The 16,039-nt window shown below is 37.3% G+C and overlaps 1 long non-coding RNA gene across 1 annotated transcript; it reads left to right on the forward strand.

Moving 5' to 3' along the window:
- Positions 1-7,088: 7,088 nt before the first annotated feature.
- Positions 7,089-8,954, forward strand: LOC116653035. Its single transcript, XR_004306421.1, has 3 exons — positions 7,089-7,263; positions 7,356-7,510; positions 8,094-8,954. It is a non-coding gene; the product is annotated as an uncharacterized LOC116653035 (long non-coding RNA).
- The last annotated feature ends 7,085 nt before the right edge of the window (positions 8,955-16,039 follow it).

The following is a 16,039-nucleotide window of genomic DNA, read 5'->3' on the forward strand; positions in this document are numbered from 1 at the left end:
AGAGAAAAAGAACCTGGGGGTGTTTCTAAACACTTGGATGAACATGAGCCAGCAGTGTGCTCAGGTGGCCAAGAAGGCCAATGGCATCCTGGCTTGTGTCAGAAATAGTGCAGCCAGCAGGAGCAGGGAGGCAATATCTCTCTGTACTCAGCGCTGGTGAGGCTGCACCTCAGAACTGTGTTCAGTTTGGGACCCCTTGTTACAAGAAGGACATTGAGGCCCTGGAGCATGATTGTATGATCATGCAAAACATTTATTTGAGTGCATGTGTGCCTAGTTTTCCTTCCTCTAGACAAGTACTACAATTTAGTTTCTTCTCCTTTTGAGTGAGATACCACCTGAACTTTTCATGAACTATGAAAAATGAGCAGCCAAGATAAAACAGGAAAAATAACTGCAGGGATGACTGCCATCATAGTCTCCAATCCCAGATAATCTATATGGCAGAACAAGATTATGCTGGCCACAACTATGAGCAGAGCTAGAGCTGGAGGTTGTGCTCTGTCAGATGGAGATCTGTGGGAAACCAGGCTTCCTTATTTCTTGTAGTCATGCATGGGAACCACATAGTTTGCTCAAAAATTACTTCTCATACTTGATTTGATCATAATTACTTGGCCATGGAAATCAGGGGAATTTGCATGACTTCCTGTCTTGTTTACTAGGAAGCTGCTTATTTAAACACTAGCAGCTCGGTTATTAAGCTAAACCAACATATGCACATTGTATAATAAGCCAGATGAATCACTCACAAGAAGTGCCTTTCTTTCCTTTGAATATCAAGGAAAAGTAGACAGTACACAGATAAGTGTCACAAAAAATAAAGGATCTACTACCACATACTATATCTTATACAATGGGGTCCATGCAGGAATTAAGGCACAGAGGAGGGAAACAAAGGCCAGGACATTATAGATGCTCAGAGGACAGAACAATGGAAACCATTTATAAACTGTCTTTCTACAGTGCCTTCAGTAAGACTGCAGAGAGACTTCCTTGGAGCCTTCCAGTACTTGAAGCAGTACTTATAAGCAGGATGGAGACCAACTATAGCTTAAACTATTTTATTCTCTACCAGAAAAAAAAAATATATATATATATATATGGTTCAGAACATACAGGTTGTGAGATTTTTACCTATTCCTGACAATAAATAAACACTATATACATAGTAGGTAGTGTAGTAGTAGCCCTCTTTTACATATGTATGTAGCAGAGCAGTCATTCAGAACAGAGGATGCAGTAATAATGAGCTTACTGAATTATGTCCAAAAAAGTCCTCAGCATTTCCTTCAGTAAAACCAAGAGGCCAAATACAACAGCTCACTATTATATAAAATAGGCAGGCTCTAGCAGTTTTGTCTTCTAGAGCTGCTTCTAGGTTTCCTGTTGAGAAATGTAATGGCTTATAACATTAAGAAGAGTTATGGATATGTTTCAGTTGATTAGCTTTTACAGCTACAGGAGTTCATTTGATGCCTAAGTATGTATTACATTTCAGTTGTCATACATCTTGCTTTTAACTCATAAATTTCACTTGTAAGATTAATATTTTTTAGACTACGTTCATTTTTTACATCAAAGAGAAAAGCAAAGTTTTAAAAAATATATTTTGGAGTGACTTAAATCTGTTTAAGTCAGTTGTTTAAACCCTTATTTCAAGCCTCCTTACGAAGTGATTGCCTTGTACCAGGGGATCTGAAAGTTTATATTCCTCATCCATTTAATGGTGTACTGACTAGTATAACTGGATACACTTATTAGCCAATATCTAATTTATGCTGAAGGCACTTGATGTTATTCCAACAGCACCTTAATATGCTCATGAGTGTGATTTACATCTGCTTTTCAATCCCTTTTACGCTGCTATAGTGGTGTAAAATAGTCTGTGTAATATACATGAAAATTTAGTGCTACCTAGCCTCAACTGTTTTGTATGAAAGCATTAAGTTACTGTATGGGAAACTGGTAATCATGGTCTGAACCTCTGATTAACCAGCTGAGGCAAGTGTCTGGTCAGCTGTGGGAACACAGGTGAAGATAATTCAGCTGTGCTCCCGGAAGGGATGGAGCTTGACTCCACCTCTCCTAGACTTCATTTAAGGGCTGACCACTACTAAGGCAGCATCTCTTTTAGAGATTGTTCCTTTGTGGAGACCAGGTGACCAGCCAGACTGAAGGCATCAGCATTGTTGAGTTTCTCCTATACTTTTTGGCTATCTGTTATACCATCATTCTTGTGTTATTTCCTGTACGGTTACTAAGCAAGTAGTATTACTTTAAGATTTCAAGTATTTTCATTAGTCTAAAATGCTTTCATGATTGATACCTAATTTATTCCTCAGATTCTACACAGACCATTAATAACGCAGAAAGAAAGGATGAGCCTCCTGCCTCTCAGTTCCCCATCAAGTTGGCAATTCAAATAGGCTCCTGCAGAAGCCTCACAGTGTCAGTGAGTTCTTTATGGTTGCTTTTCTTCCAACTTTTTGCAATTTCATCATGCTTCTTTCGAGTGAGGGGACCAGAACTGCAGTCTTCAAGCAGTGGCTGGACCATGGATCCAAGGAATAGCATTATGCTGTTTGTTTTGTTATCTGCTCTCTTTGCCTGAGAATTACTATCATTTGACCCACATTTTTCATTCCTGTCAAACACTGTGGTGATCTCCATTTTTGCAATGATCATAAACTCAAATCCTTACTTGAAACAGAATTAATAGTCAGCAGAGCGAAAGACTTTCCTGCTGCCTTGCAAGTGAGAAGCTGGGAAGACACAAAACCATGGCAGCTGTGCCAAACTGGCCAAAGGGATATCCTATGCCATATGACATTATGCTCAGCAGTAACACCTGAGTATGTGGCTGGAGGGGCAGCTGTTGCTTGTGTACAGGCTGGGGACTCGGTGGGTGGTAATCAATTGCATTGTGTATTACTTCTTTCTTTCCTTCTTTTTCTTTCCTATTAAGCTGTCACTATCTCAAACTACAAATCTTGCATTTTTTTTTCTCCTAATTTTATTTTCTATCCCACTGTTGCATAAGTAAACAAATGGCAGTTTGGTGCTCAGTTACCTGCTGGGTTCAGCCGCAACAATTATGTTTACCAGGTCTTTGTAAATCTTAATTCTCAGTAGTTTCTCTTAATTGTCCCAAATATATACCAACCTTTTAGGAATGTATTTATTTGGATGAACAATAGAAGTTATTTTTGTAGTGTGCTTTGCACATAGGCCACCTTCAGCCTGTGATATTCAGGCAGCTCCAAGCAAGAGGTGAGCCACCTGTGTTATCACTTCACGTGCTTCATCCTTGAGTTGCTCCCAGCTGAGATTAGTTTGGCCCAGGAAATTTGTTATCATTGATTTCATTAAACAGATGTGTAATCCCTTCCTAAGTCACACTGAAATAAATCCTGTTAAAAGTTCCCTCCAAAGAAGGGCTCTGGTATGGAAATGAATTAATCTTTTCTTCAGTGGACTAATGCAATTTCCAGTTCACATTTTTGCTCCCTCAGAAATGAGTTGTAACAATATTTAGAATGCTTTCTTTTCTGGGTCTCTAATAATTGCATGATATCTTTCTGAAAACACCCAATAAGAATTAATTACTTAATCATATCCTTGTTCTGCATGTAGTTAATATTTTTGGTACTTCTTTTATTCTATCCATTAAAAATAGTAGGGTTTTTTTTTTTTTTTTCCCAAATTGAGCTGTGAAAAGTAATGCCCTATTTAACATTCAAAATCTTGCAGTGGTGTCAAGGCAACCCTCAACACCAGTACAAGATGAGGGATGAAAGGATGGAAGTCAGCCCTACCATAAAAGACTAGAGGGTACTGGTGGAATGCAAGCTGAATGTGAGCCAGAAATGTGCCCTCACAGCCCAGAAATCCAAGTGTATTCTGGGTTGCATCAAAAGAAGCATAGCCAGCAGAGCTAGGGAGGTGATCCTGCCCCTCTACTCTGTACTGGTGAGGCCTCTGAAATACTGCATCCAGATGTGGAGTCCTCAGTACAAAAGAGAGTGACCTGTTGGAGTGCACCCAGAGGAGGACCACTATCATGATGTAGCGGATGGAACACCTCCCCTCTGAGGACAAGCTGAGAGAGCTGGGGCTCTTCAGCACAGAGAAGAGCTGGCTCTAGTGAGAGCTGAGAGCAGCCTTTCATTATCTAAAGGGGAACTCCAGGAAAGAAGGGGACAGACTCTTCAGTAGGGTCTGTGGTGATAGAACAAAGGGAAATGGTTTCATGCTTAAAGAGGGGAGATTTAGATTGAATATAAGGAAAAAGTCTTTTGCAGTGAGGGTGGTGAGGCACTGGAACAGGTTGCACAGAAAGGCGGTGGAAGAAAAAATTGGTTTTCAGCAGGTAACCAAAAATTCTGTATTTGATGTTTAATATTCTGCCTCTTTCTGAACAAATAGGACTTGCTTTGATTGACACAAAAACTCCCTTTGCAAGCAAAAAGCTAGACTAATGTTTTGCGTGCCCAGAAGGTCTTTGATTTTTCCAGTTCTTTCTGTTGTTTTAATATGAGGTATTATTTCTCCTCACAGCTCTGTCTTGTTTTCAGAACATTTATTGTATTGTGGTGAAATCAAGTAAACATTTCCAGTAGAACTTTACACTCAGAATAAAAGATATCATTACCAATTGTGAAGATAAACACTCTTTTTTTTTTTTTTTCTCCTGATCAGTCAGTGGAATCCAGTTCCCTGAGACTAATGGCAATTTCATTTGTCTGTTATTGTGATTCTTCAATTTTTACTGCCTATTTTTCATCCTTGTCACACCTTGTTTTCATGGAATCTCTTCATAGGGAAGATCTTTTCCTTGGCATTTGAGTAATATACCAGGAAATCTGTGAGGCCTTGAAGCACTATCACATGTAAGTTGATCCACATAAGCAGCAAATGTAAACTTATTAGGATTTTTTCCAAACTGTTATATATTGATGACTGAGAGTTGTTTACCTGGTTGCGTGTATGCTTGTTTTTGATAAAGCCTTTTATATTTCAAAAGATGTTACCCATCTCTTAACTCTCTTGCTTTTTTGAAACATATTTCTTTGGAAGAATTAGAAGAGACTTTAAGAGTTTCAGCTGAAGAAACATGAGGCTCTCACAGAAGGAAAAGAGAATTTAATTAGCTACTGTAAGGCAGAAGAACAGAGTTGATCTGAAACAAAAAGAATCAATCTAACAATAGGCTTTTTTCTCTCAGGCAGCTGGAACAAAAAAATAATATTAAAAAAAAGTCAGTTGAATTATTGGGCCCAGAGGAGGGCTACTAAGATGATCAGTGGGCTGGAGCACCTCTCCTATGAAGAAAGGGAAACCACAGGAACAAATCCAAAGCATTATCCATGTCAGGGGCTGATAGGGATCAATTCTTTCTACTTACTCAATCAGCAACATAACAATGGCTGAGTGTTAATGACTGTCTCTGTATTATTATTATTGAATGTCTATACTCCTTCACAGTCTTCCTGGTATCATAGTAATATATCAGTAGAAAACTATCTTTTCTGTTGACATTCTCAAGTCTGTCAAAGATTTGATAGCTGTGAAAAACACCATTTTCTCTGCCAAATTTTGTGATTTTACTTCTTCAGTTTTTCACAGTCGATGTTTGGACCTCATGATAATCCACTGTAAAATATCCATTAATTGCTAAGACTCTCCAAATATATTGAATATAAACTTAGCAACTTAATATTCAACTTATATTTAATAAGTTTAACTTAGTGTTTTCTGGAAAGGAAAAGAAAAAATGTCTCACCATTCTCTCAGATCCATTCATTTTACGAAATGGCATACAGATGTTAAAATGTTCTTGGCTAAAATTTATATTTCCCAATTTGTTTTGTGTCATCTGGGGTAGGAAGATATCCCTGAACAGTCCTTATAGACTCTTCCTTTCAGGATACCAAGTCATGTGTCACTTCAAACCACTTTTTGTCTCACTATTTGCACAGCACATAGACAAGGCTTATGGGAATTCAATAAAGTGCAAATGAATAGCAGAATTCAGCCTTCTTCCCTTTGTGCTTCCACTGACTGTTTTTCCTTAGTGCCATTCCAGTGATGCATCACTCTCAGCAATCTTTGATATGATTTTGAAAAGAGCAAGAGTACATAAATTTTACTGGCATGAAATGCAAAACATTTTCTCTGACATTTCCATCATTTTTTAGTGCCAATATGTCTTAACAACAGATTTTATCAGAATAATAAAACACGTATCAGTTCCACAGAAAGAAAAAGTTATTATGATCAAAATAGAAGATTCACAGAACTAATAAAGCATGCTTCAAAATTTTGCTTATCAGAATAAACATCTGGCACTTTGATTCTTTTGCAAGTAGCAAGATATTTTCTGTACTTGCAAAACCTTTTCAGCTTCTTCCCCTAAAGGAACATTGTTTTCTCTTTTTTCTTAAATTATAGGTAAGAATATATGTATAGGCATAGCTTAAATTATAAGTATGAATTGCCCATTTATAGAATCAGTGAATCTTTTGAGTTAGAAGGGGCCTTTATAAGCCACCTCACCCAGCTCCCCTGCAATGAACAGAGACACCTACAGCTACATCATGTTGCTCAGAGCTCTGTCCAGCCTGAATCATAGAATCACCAAGGTTGGAAAAGACCTACAAGATTACTCGGTCCGACCATCCACCCATCACCAACAGTTCTCACCAGACAGCATCCCTCAACACAACATCCAAACGTTCCTTGAACACCTCTAGGGTTGGTGACTCCACCACTTCCCTGGGCAGCTCATTCCACTGCCTGACCACTATTTCAGAGAAGTAGTATTTCCTAATGTCCAGCCTAAATCTTCCCTGGTGCAGCTTGAATCCATTCTCTCTAGTCCTATCACCGATTACACAAGAGAGGAGACCTGTCCTCGTAGGGGAGGTGTTCCGTCCCTTGCATCATGATAGTGGTCCTTCTCTGGATGTGCTCCAACAGGTCACCATCTCTCCTGTACTGAGGACTCCACATCTGGATGCAGTATTCCAGGTGAGGCCTCACCAGTACAGAGTAGAGAGGCAGGATCACCTCCCTAGCTCTGCTGGCCACACTTCTTTTGATGCAGCCCAGAATACAGTTGGATTTCTGGACTGTGAGGGTGCATATCTGGCTCACATCCAACTTGCCATCCTCCAGTACCCCCTAGTCCTTTATGGTAGGGCTGACCTCAATCCTTTCATCCCTCAGTTTGTATTGGTGGTGAGGGTTGCCGTGATCCAGGTACAAGACCTTTCACTTGGGTTTATTGAACCTCATGATGTCTGTGGGATGGAGCCTATCTAGGTCTCTCTGGATGATATCCTGTCCCTCAGGTGTGTCATCTGCAAACTTGCTGAAAGTGCACTTGATCCTACTGTCACTGTCATCGATGAAGATGTTAAAGAGCATCAGCCCCAGTACTGAACTCTGTGGGACACACTTGTCACCAGTCTTCATCCAAACGTCCAGTTATCGACCACCACTCTCGGTATGATTTCACAGACAATTCCTCATCTGTCAAGCAGTCCATAAACTTTCATAACTTACCAATTCTCTCCACATTTTGGCACATTTCATAAATTGCCTATTGACAGCAAAGCCATCAAAGCATTTTTTGATGTATTTAAAACAATATGCATAAAACAAAGAAAGATAATCTCTCAGCCAAAAAAACTGCTATCTGCAAAAAAAGTTGGGATAGTTCTTCAGCCAAGAAGTGACTATTTGCAGACAAAAAACCCAAATAGACATTTAGGGTTAATGATCTGGAGGAATGTATTTTTATACATCCATGTTTGCCTTCTTACTTTTTTTATGTTCTTAAAATCATATTGCAGGTATTATTCTTCAGGTTTGTGTGAAAACTCAGATATAAGAATACTAAACTTTCACAATCTGTCACAGAACTTTGCTTATTTTCGTCTGCCATGAATTTATTTAATATGGGAAGGTTTGCTGGAAGTAGAGATGAAAATGGAACTATAAGTTCTCTGTGGAAAGAAAAGCTTATTTTCCTTTGAACGCATACTTTATTCTTTATTTATTTATTTATTTATTTATTTATTTTTCAGAGCTGCCATGCTTCTGTACAGTTTACTAACTTCAATGCATCAACAACTGAAGATTATTCAACCAAAATCTCTGTGTATTTTGTACAGAACAAATCTTATGTAATCCCAGGACTACTGGACTTTATCAAGGCAAATACTTTGTGGAACCATACTTTTTTGTTGTTGTTGTTGTTGGCTCAGTTTGCAAGAGTGGTAGAAAAATATGCAGTGTAATAAGTAGAACTGAACTGAAGCAGGTGTAAGAATGGCATTATGACATTTTCACAACATTTCTAATTTGAGAGCCAAATTTTCCCTCTCTTTGAGATCCTGTGGTATTCTGACTGATATATATATGCATATATTTGGTGCAGATCCTTATCCCTGCAAGAATCCCAAGAGGAAATAACACTTCTTTAATTGTAAATATTGAAGACTTGCCAAGATGGCAGTAGTACAGCTTCAGAAACAATAAGTCCTTCTCTAAAAGCATTGTACAAAATGGTGCATCGTGAAATCTTTTGCCTCCTTATCCTCTAGCAGTATTTATAGATGTTATATTTTTAAATGTAATGGGTTTTGTTTTTGTTTGTTTGTTAGTTTTTAAAGAGTTAAGACAAAAACAAAATGAAAATTCTCTCACCAGACTAATGCATAGCTTACCATTAAGGGTAATGGCTTTTGATGAGGAGGAACCTCATGCTGAAACAGATTCCTGGAGTTACATAACCACTTGCGCGAACATTAAATCATTTAAACATTAAAGCAAAAAGAATGGTACATATTCGTAAGAAGGATCCACAAAAAGAAGTCTGAAACACCACTGAGACCATTTAATTTAGAGCTGAAAAACTGAAGGACACTCCAGAATTATGCAGTTAAGTGAAAGGCTTATTAGTAAAAAAAAAAAAAAAAAAGAAGAAGAAGACAGTAATGTTTGTGCCTGGGGTGCAAAAGGAAGAAGCAATGGACTTGAATTTGGAGAAATGATATTTAGACTATGAAAAGTTTTAAAACGTTGAGAATTTTAGTAGTGCTGCTGTCTGTAGAGACTATGAGATCAAAATAACAACCTATTGAAATTCAGTATAACTTAGTGCTAGTAGTAATGAGACATATTGTTAAATTCAAATGCTCTAATTTGATATGTGTAAAGAAGGTGGATATTGAAATATATATATATATATATATATATCAGAAAAAAACGTTTTATCACCATGATTCAGATTACTTCAGTGAGTCACCTTTTCTCTCTCAATGTGTAACCACTTTAGGCTCCAAGGCACATAATATGGTGCAATTATCTACACACTGGTGAAGCTTTTCTAAAACAAAAGACAGAATGTTCCTCTCCAAGCCCTTGTCTCCCATCCAGCTATACATAGTTTCAGAGCAGCAGGCGCAGCGCTCAGGCGCTTGACAACGCAAACTGGGAAGGCTAACGAGTTCTATGTAAGTCATTTTTCAGTCTAACTGCCTAATTTGGAGAATACGTGCAGAAGGCCATCATTAATCTGGGTTTGTTTGAACTGAGCTCTTTATAAGCTAAAAGCATCACCTCTCTTTTCTGATCTCTCAGCACACTGACTGGCATTCACCCTAATCAGAAATCATAAAAGCCCTTGTCTGAGCACTGCTAAGACATGGGCTGCACAGCACACCTACTGCAGTCCTAGGAAGGGTGAGGAACATGGAAGGAACCTGTGAGGGCACTAAGTTGTTGACGGAAATGCCCTCATTGAGGTGACTGTTTCTAGAGGAAACAGTCCTGAGAGCCATCTGATCAACACTGGGTAACTTGAGCTCTTCACACCTCACGCTGACTGATGCTAAACTTCTTAACCATGTCTTCTTCCCATGACTTCAAATGTGTGCATTTGAAGCTAACATAGACCTTAGGAAAAGTAAAACAAATGCCACTATTGATACTGGGGGATCTTCAAGAGGAAAAAGCTTGTCAGAGATGGACAAGGTCACAGAGATTCTCAAACCTCTGATCATTTTCAGAATCAAAATTAAGAATTTCTGTAGATAATCAAAATTTTCCTTTACTTGAAAATGCAAGAAATGTGAAATTAATAGAAATAAAACAAACTACTATAAAGCTCAAATATTTTTTGTTATTAAGAAAGTATTCAGGCATTTTTCAGTAAATACAGAAACAACAGTCAGATAAAAAAATCTGATCTAGAAATCAGAAGGTAAATTGCAATATCAGTTGGGTAAAAGCTAAGCCTTATTAAAGCTTCATTGAGAAGTTAAGCTGCATGACTACTGTATGACTCACTCCTTAAATCACTGGGTTTTATTATGCTGTGCCTGGTGAGAAACCAACAAGCAATTCCAATTTGTATTATCTTAAAGCAAATGGTTCAGGCAATATGTACACTAATCCTGCAGGTTTCTTCATTTGAAAATTCTTAGCTTCTCAGTGAAGAGAGGGGACATTCAGACACGGGCTGGAAAGATGTTGCTGAGTAAATAATGTTTCATCTTCATGAAATTACGAGTCTTCTTCAAACAAAATACAGAACACAAACCCAGTTTTCTAGGAGCTTATTATTCTCAGGTGGTAAGGTGATACACCAGGAAAATTATATGTTCAATCATCAGATAAAGAGGAAACAGAACAAGTGAGATGAACCATATTGCCTCATACTCTGAGATTTTGATAGAATTGAATAATGGAATGAATGACTTACTACAGAAATTTCCATTTTTTGGCAATGTCAAAGCTACCCTAATGGAACTGTGGAGAGTTTTAAATATACATCTATCTTCAAAAATGAAAATAAGAACATTATTTACCAGCATCTATTTATCTTTGTACTGTGAACATTGCTTCTGTCACAGTGAAATAGGGATGTTTGCATTCTTATCTGTAACAAGATAAATCAGGAGGAAAATATATTTGCTGACAGAATACATCGCAGATATGTTTTCTAACATATATTTTTTTCTGTTTTATGTTTCTGGTTTTTACATGCTTCCAATCAGAGCATGAATCTCATGAGAGACTGCCTAGATGCTGCACAAAAAATGTTAAATATGTTGTGTTATGCAGTAAAGCAACAAAGTAGACAACTAAAATGTGAAAAGTTATCAAAGGAAAATGTGGATACAGTTGAAACTGTAGAGTCCCTGGGAATGGCTAAATAATTAACTTCTAAGTATTGATTATCTTCACTTGCAGCTGTTACATATATTGATGCAGGAAGTTTAATCTGTGACTTATTTAATGTTTGGAGGCTGTAGAGAATGAAAAATGGTTGAACAGCTTTCTAGGAATGTCACAGTGCTGGTTTATAGGAGTCTTCTTGGCCTTTTTTAAACAAAAGCACAAGCCATTGTGTTTCAAGTACTGTTACATCTTGCCTCACATTTGCATGTTGCCTCTAGCATTCACTTTCATAGATGGCATTGCCATTTTTGTCTTCTAAATCTGATTGCCTCCTAGATTTTCTGGGTAAGCATCATATCTTCAGAGCTATTTGTCATCCATAAGAGTAAGTAGTTCCTCTGTTCTTTTTAATTTCAAGGACAGAAAAATGTTGGTTTTCTTCCTTTCTTTAATTAACATTTGTTCATCTGTAACACCGTGTCAGTTATGATTACTGTGATTTACTGTGACAGTTTTGAAATCACAAGATCTTAGCTCTGAAGTCATCCTTGCAAATCCCTTGTGTTACTTAACATTTTGTTAAGTAATGTTAAATACACAATGACCAGAAATTATGTCTTTTGAGCATTTCATAACACCAGATACACAAAGAAGACAATTGCCATGCAATCAGATGCACTCATAAGCTGTTCTGCTTCACAACGATGATACACAACATGGCTATGCACACGGTATGAGCTATCCTGCAGCAGCATTCACAGTTACATCCAGCTCATAAAGATATGGTTTTGATTCTCCTCCCTCCGCAAAAGCCCCTGCAAACTATGTAGCATGTTTATATCAATTTCCCAGACCATACTTTTCTTCTGTTGTTATAATATGCAATACATAAGGATTTGCACTGGTGATTTCAGCACAGTCTTCTTCTAGGAGTTTTCAGTTTTTGGGAAAACTGATTTTAGAACATCCTATTAAGTTTTTTAGAATTAAATCAAGCAAAGAGCGAGTTTTTAGAAGTATATTCAAGTGACATATAATTAATTGCTCCTGAATATATATATGTATGCTCTTTAAATTTTCATGTTGCACTGAGGTGCAGAAATGGGTTATAAAGCAAAGACTTTAAAATATCACTTATTGGATTGGAATTGCTATAGGGGTGAAAGAGTATATCTGTATAACAAAAAGATAATATGATTAGATAGTTCTGAAGGAGAAGCAGAGATTAAAACTCTAAGCATGTTTTTCCCAGTCCCAACCAAATATGCCTTGAAAGAGCAGAAATCACAAGGGAGCAGCTTTACTTTTGTGAGTCTTTTTTTCCTAATCAGCATAACAGGATATCACAGCCTTAGATAATCTTTGTCAAGCACTACCACTTGAGCACGTAATCTAGAAATATCTGCCTGGATATTATAGCAGCATGAATCTGAACAAATCATTATCTCCAGTTCAGACTTGAAGACAAATGCACTACTGAAACAAAACTTAATCCAGAACTAAACCGAGCATCTTTCTGTTTGCTTCTTATTCACTCTTCCTCAAAAACAAAAACTTTCTTGGCTTTTTCCTTTCTTACACATCTAAGAACCATTCAGTTTACGTCCTTAAACAGACACTTTTTACTTCCTCTTCTTCCTTGAGAAGATTATCCAAGCCTCACAAGGGTAGCGGCTGGAAGAGTGTACCTATTTACCATTTTTAAATATAGCATTTTTCCTTTATTTATTTTATATATATATATATATATATATATATATATGTATATATATAATTTTCATGACTAGGCCTCTATTTTTTTTTTCCATTAACAGGGAGGTGTCATTATGCTGGACCTTTTATGAGACCCACTGTAGCCTGCTTTATAGTCCATATTTGACAGTATTACCATGGCCTTCTATAGCACATACGAACTAAGCAGTTGAACTGAACAAAATAAAACAGAATTTAATTTTCAGTAAGAAAAAGGCTGTGTATTTTTCACCTTTTAGAAAATTCCCATTTAAGTTCATGATAAAATTAAATTGATTTAATGCATGACAGCTCAATTTCCCAATGATCATAACTGAAGTTCAGACTTCACGTTTTCATATCACATTTTAAACTATCATTTATGAGAAATATTTCTTTTCTGGATTCAGTTAAATAACCCTGAACACCAGTGTACCATTATTACATTCATCAATTTGTTTGCCTGCTTGGTGACTTAAATTTAAGCAGAGGTGACAGAGTGTATGTGAGAAGCAGAAAAGGTCTGTGCCAGAGGGTGGTTGGCATGGAACAGGCTGCCCAGGACAGAGGGCATAGTCCCAAGCTGCTGGAGTTCTAGGAGTGTTGACACTGCTCTCAGTCATGGGGTCTGATTATTGGGTCATCTGTGTGGAGCCAGGAGTTGGACTTGACCCTTGTGGGTCCCTTCCTATTTGGAATATGCTATCATTTTGTGATTCCATTAAAGATCCTAGAATCCACATCTTGGGGATACAGTGATATAACAATATTGAGATACACTGTTTTTATGCTAGTTTGTGGCATGTAGAATTATGTTTTCTCTAAGTATTTATTTCATGTGGAAAAGACTCCAAATTTCATAAAAACAGAGCATGCCTCTAAGACAGGTCAGATACAGAGAACAATAAATAAACTTTTCTGCCAAAATCAAGAAGACCCAAGGAAATGGCTCTATAGCCTAAGCCCTAGCAAAGGCAAGTATTTCTCTAAGGGCAAGCAGTAAAGGAGAGTTAAAGAAACCTGTCTGAAAGAAAGTCATCCCAGATAATAACATCAGGTTGCTTCATGATTTAGCAAAAAGTGAAACTTTTAGGAGAGAATAAATCATGGCTCTTATTAGTCTTACAAATTACAAGTTCAAAGGATCGTGTGTGTGAGTGGATACAGCTCCATTTGAGTAGTAAGTTCAACTGTTGTTCAGACTGCTAGTGTAGTACAGGGAAATGAATCATATCTGAACATTTGCTATTTGTTCAAGGTATTCTAACTACAGGCAAGGGGCAGCTGACTCCTTTTTTTGTGAGAGCTGGGGACTCAATCTCCTGCTGCCTCTACCTTGTCCATGGCCCAGGACCCTATGCCAGCCCCCACCCCCACTAGGCTGTAGCAGTGTGATCTTCAGCTCCTCACAGCCTTACTCTGCCAAGCCATGGTCTCTAACCCACCATGGACTCAGCCTAGCTGGGCCCATGTTTAGGCCCTTCCTCACCCCCAAGAAAGTGCTATATTCCTGGGGCTGTCCCTGTGCCCCTGTCAGCCCTGCTCCTGGTTGGACAGTAGAATAGGCCTAATCTGGAAGGCTGCCCCAATACTCCCAGCCACAGAGAGCCATTGTCCCTACAGTGCCCTGATATATGCGCTACAGTTTCTTAAATCTTTGTCAACCAGTATAGGATGGATTATTACAGAAGAAGTAATGATCAATGAGACAGCAGCAATGCAGTGCACCTCCTCTGTGAGTGCAACCTGCTGAACGTGCAATTGGCATCTTCATTCATGAAACCTGAAATGACAGTCATGCAAAGACCCTTGGGGGAGAAATACAGAATTACTCGAAGGAGCACAGTTTATATTTTAAATAAAGTCAGTGTTGTAATAGGAATGAATTAACATACTATAAGAAACATGACTTAAAAACTTCTAATGGCAAGCAGCCCATTTACCCGCTAGGCAGAACTGTTCAGGTTGATAAAACCTTCAAGCTATCTTGATAGAAACCTTTCTGTTTCTTAACTAAACTGTTTTTCTGTATTCCAAAGCTATCATATCTCATCACTCAGTTCAGCACATACAGAGAAGTATCACTCTTCCTTTTGTAGTGATTACCTTTAGCAAAACATTTGCCAGTTTTGATATTATGGGATAAAATGTCCATGACATAAGCTATCACTAGACATTTGATAAAAGGCAGAAAAATGCCTACAGAAAAGTTAATAATCCTAAGCAGAACCCATAAGAGTAAGGCTTGAATAAACTGTGAAAAAAAAAAACAAACCAAAAAACAACACAAAACTTATTACAAACAAGTTATGTAATATTATGATCTACTCCAAATGTTGAGTATGGCAACAGTTCTTAGGCTAAACTACTAAATAATAAGATAATTGGAGACTTGTACACAAGTACTGAGTTGGAATTTGTACTGCTTAACCTGTTTACAGCTTTATTATTCTCTGAATTTGTGGGGTTTGAAGACAAGAAATATATTAAGTAACACACATTTGAAATATATTACTTCATCTCACATTAATGTTTTTGTTTAGAACATCTGTTGTTATTGCTGGTGTAATTGTACAAACAGTGTAACTGTATCAAAGCATAGTGATAGAAAATTCCAGTTTATTTGACTAGTATAAAATGGATTACCATTGTGTGCAGTTATCAGAATGGTGTGCAATTAACTTCATATCTACCTGTTACTGTTATATCTTTTTTTCTTTTCCTTTTTTCTTTTTTTTTTCTTTTCTTTTGACTTTAGCTAAGTCAAAAGAATTTCTTAATGAAATAGTCTCTAATTTGTTCATTAATTGATTTGTTTATTATGAAAAGATTTACTATAAATTGAAAATTGAAAAAGTAGTTCAGTGTATGGCGGGCATGAAATCAAGAAATTTAATTCTAACAGGAGTAACTAGCAGCTTTTTGCCCTGAAGTAAAATGATAAATACAATCAACTAGAAAAACATTTCTACTTAAAATGTACAATTGTCTCATGAGTCATCAAGCAAATAAAAAACATTTCATCAGAATCTCCTGACATCTTTTTACCCTATATAGGGAATGTTTTGCTACTCTGACAACATGAAAATGCTAGCAAGCCTTCTTGTAAAGTGCT

This window comes from Coturnix japonica, chromosome 2, assembly GCF_001577835.2.
Source record: "Coturnix japonica isolate 7356 chromosome 2, Coturnix japonica 2.1, whole genome shotgun sequence".
Taxonomy (NCBI): domain Eukaryota; kingdom Metazoa; phylum Chordata; class Aves; order Galliformes; family Phasianidae; genus Coturnix; species Coturnix japonica.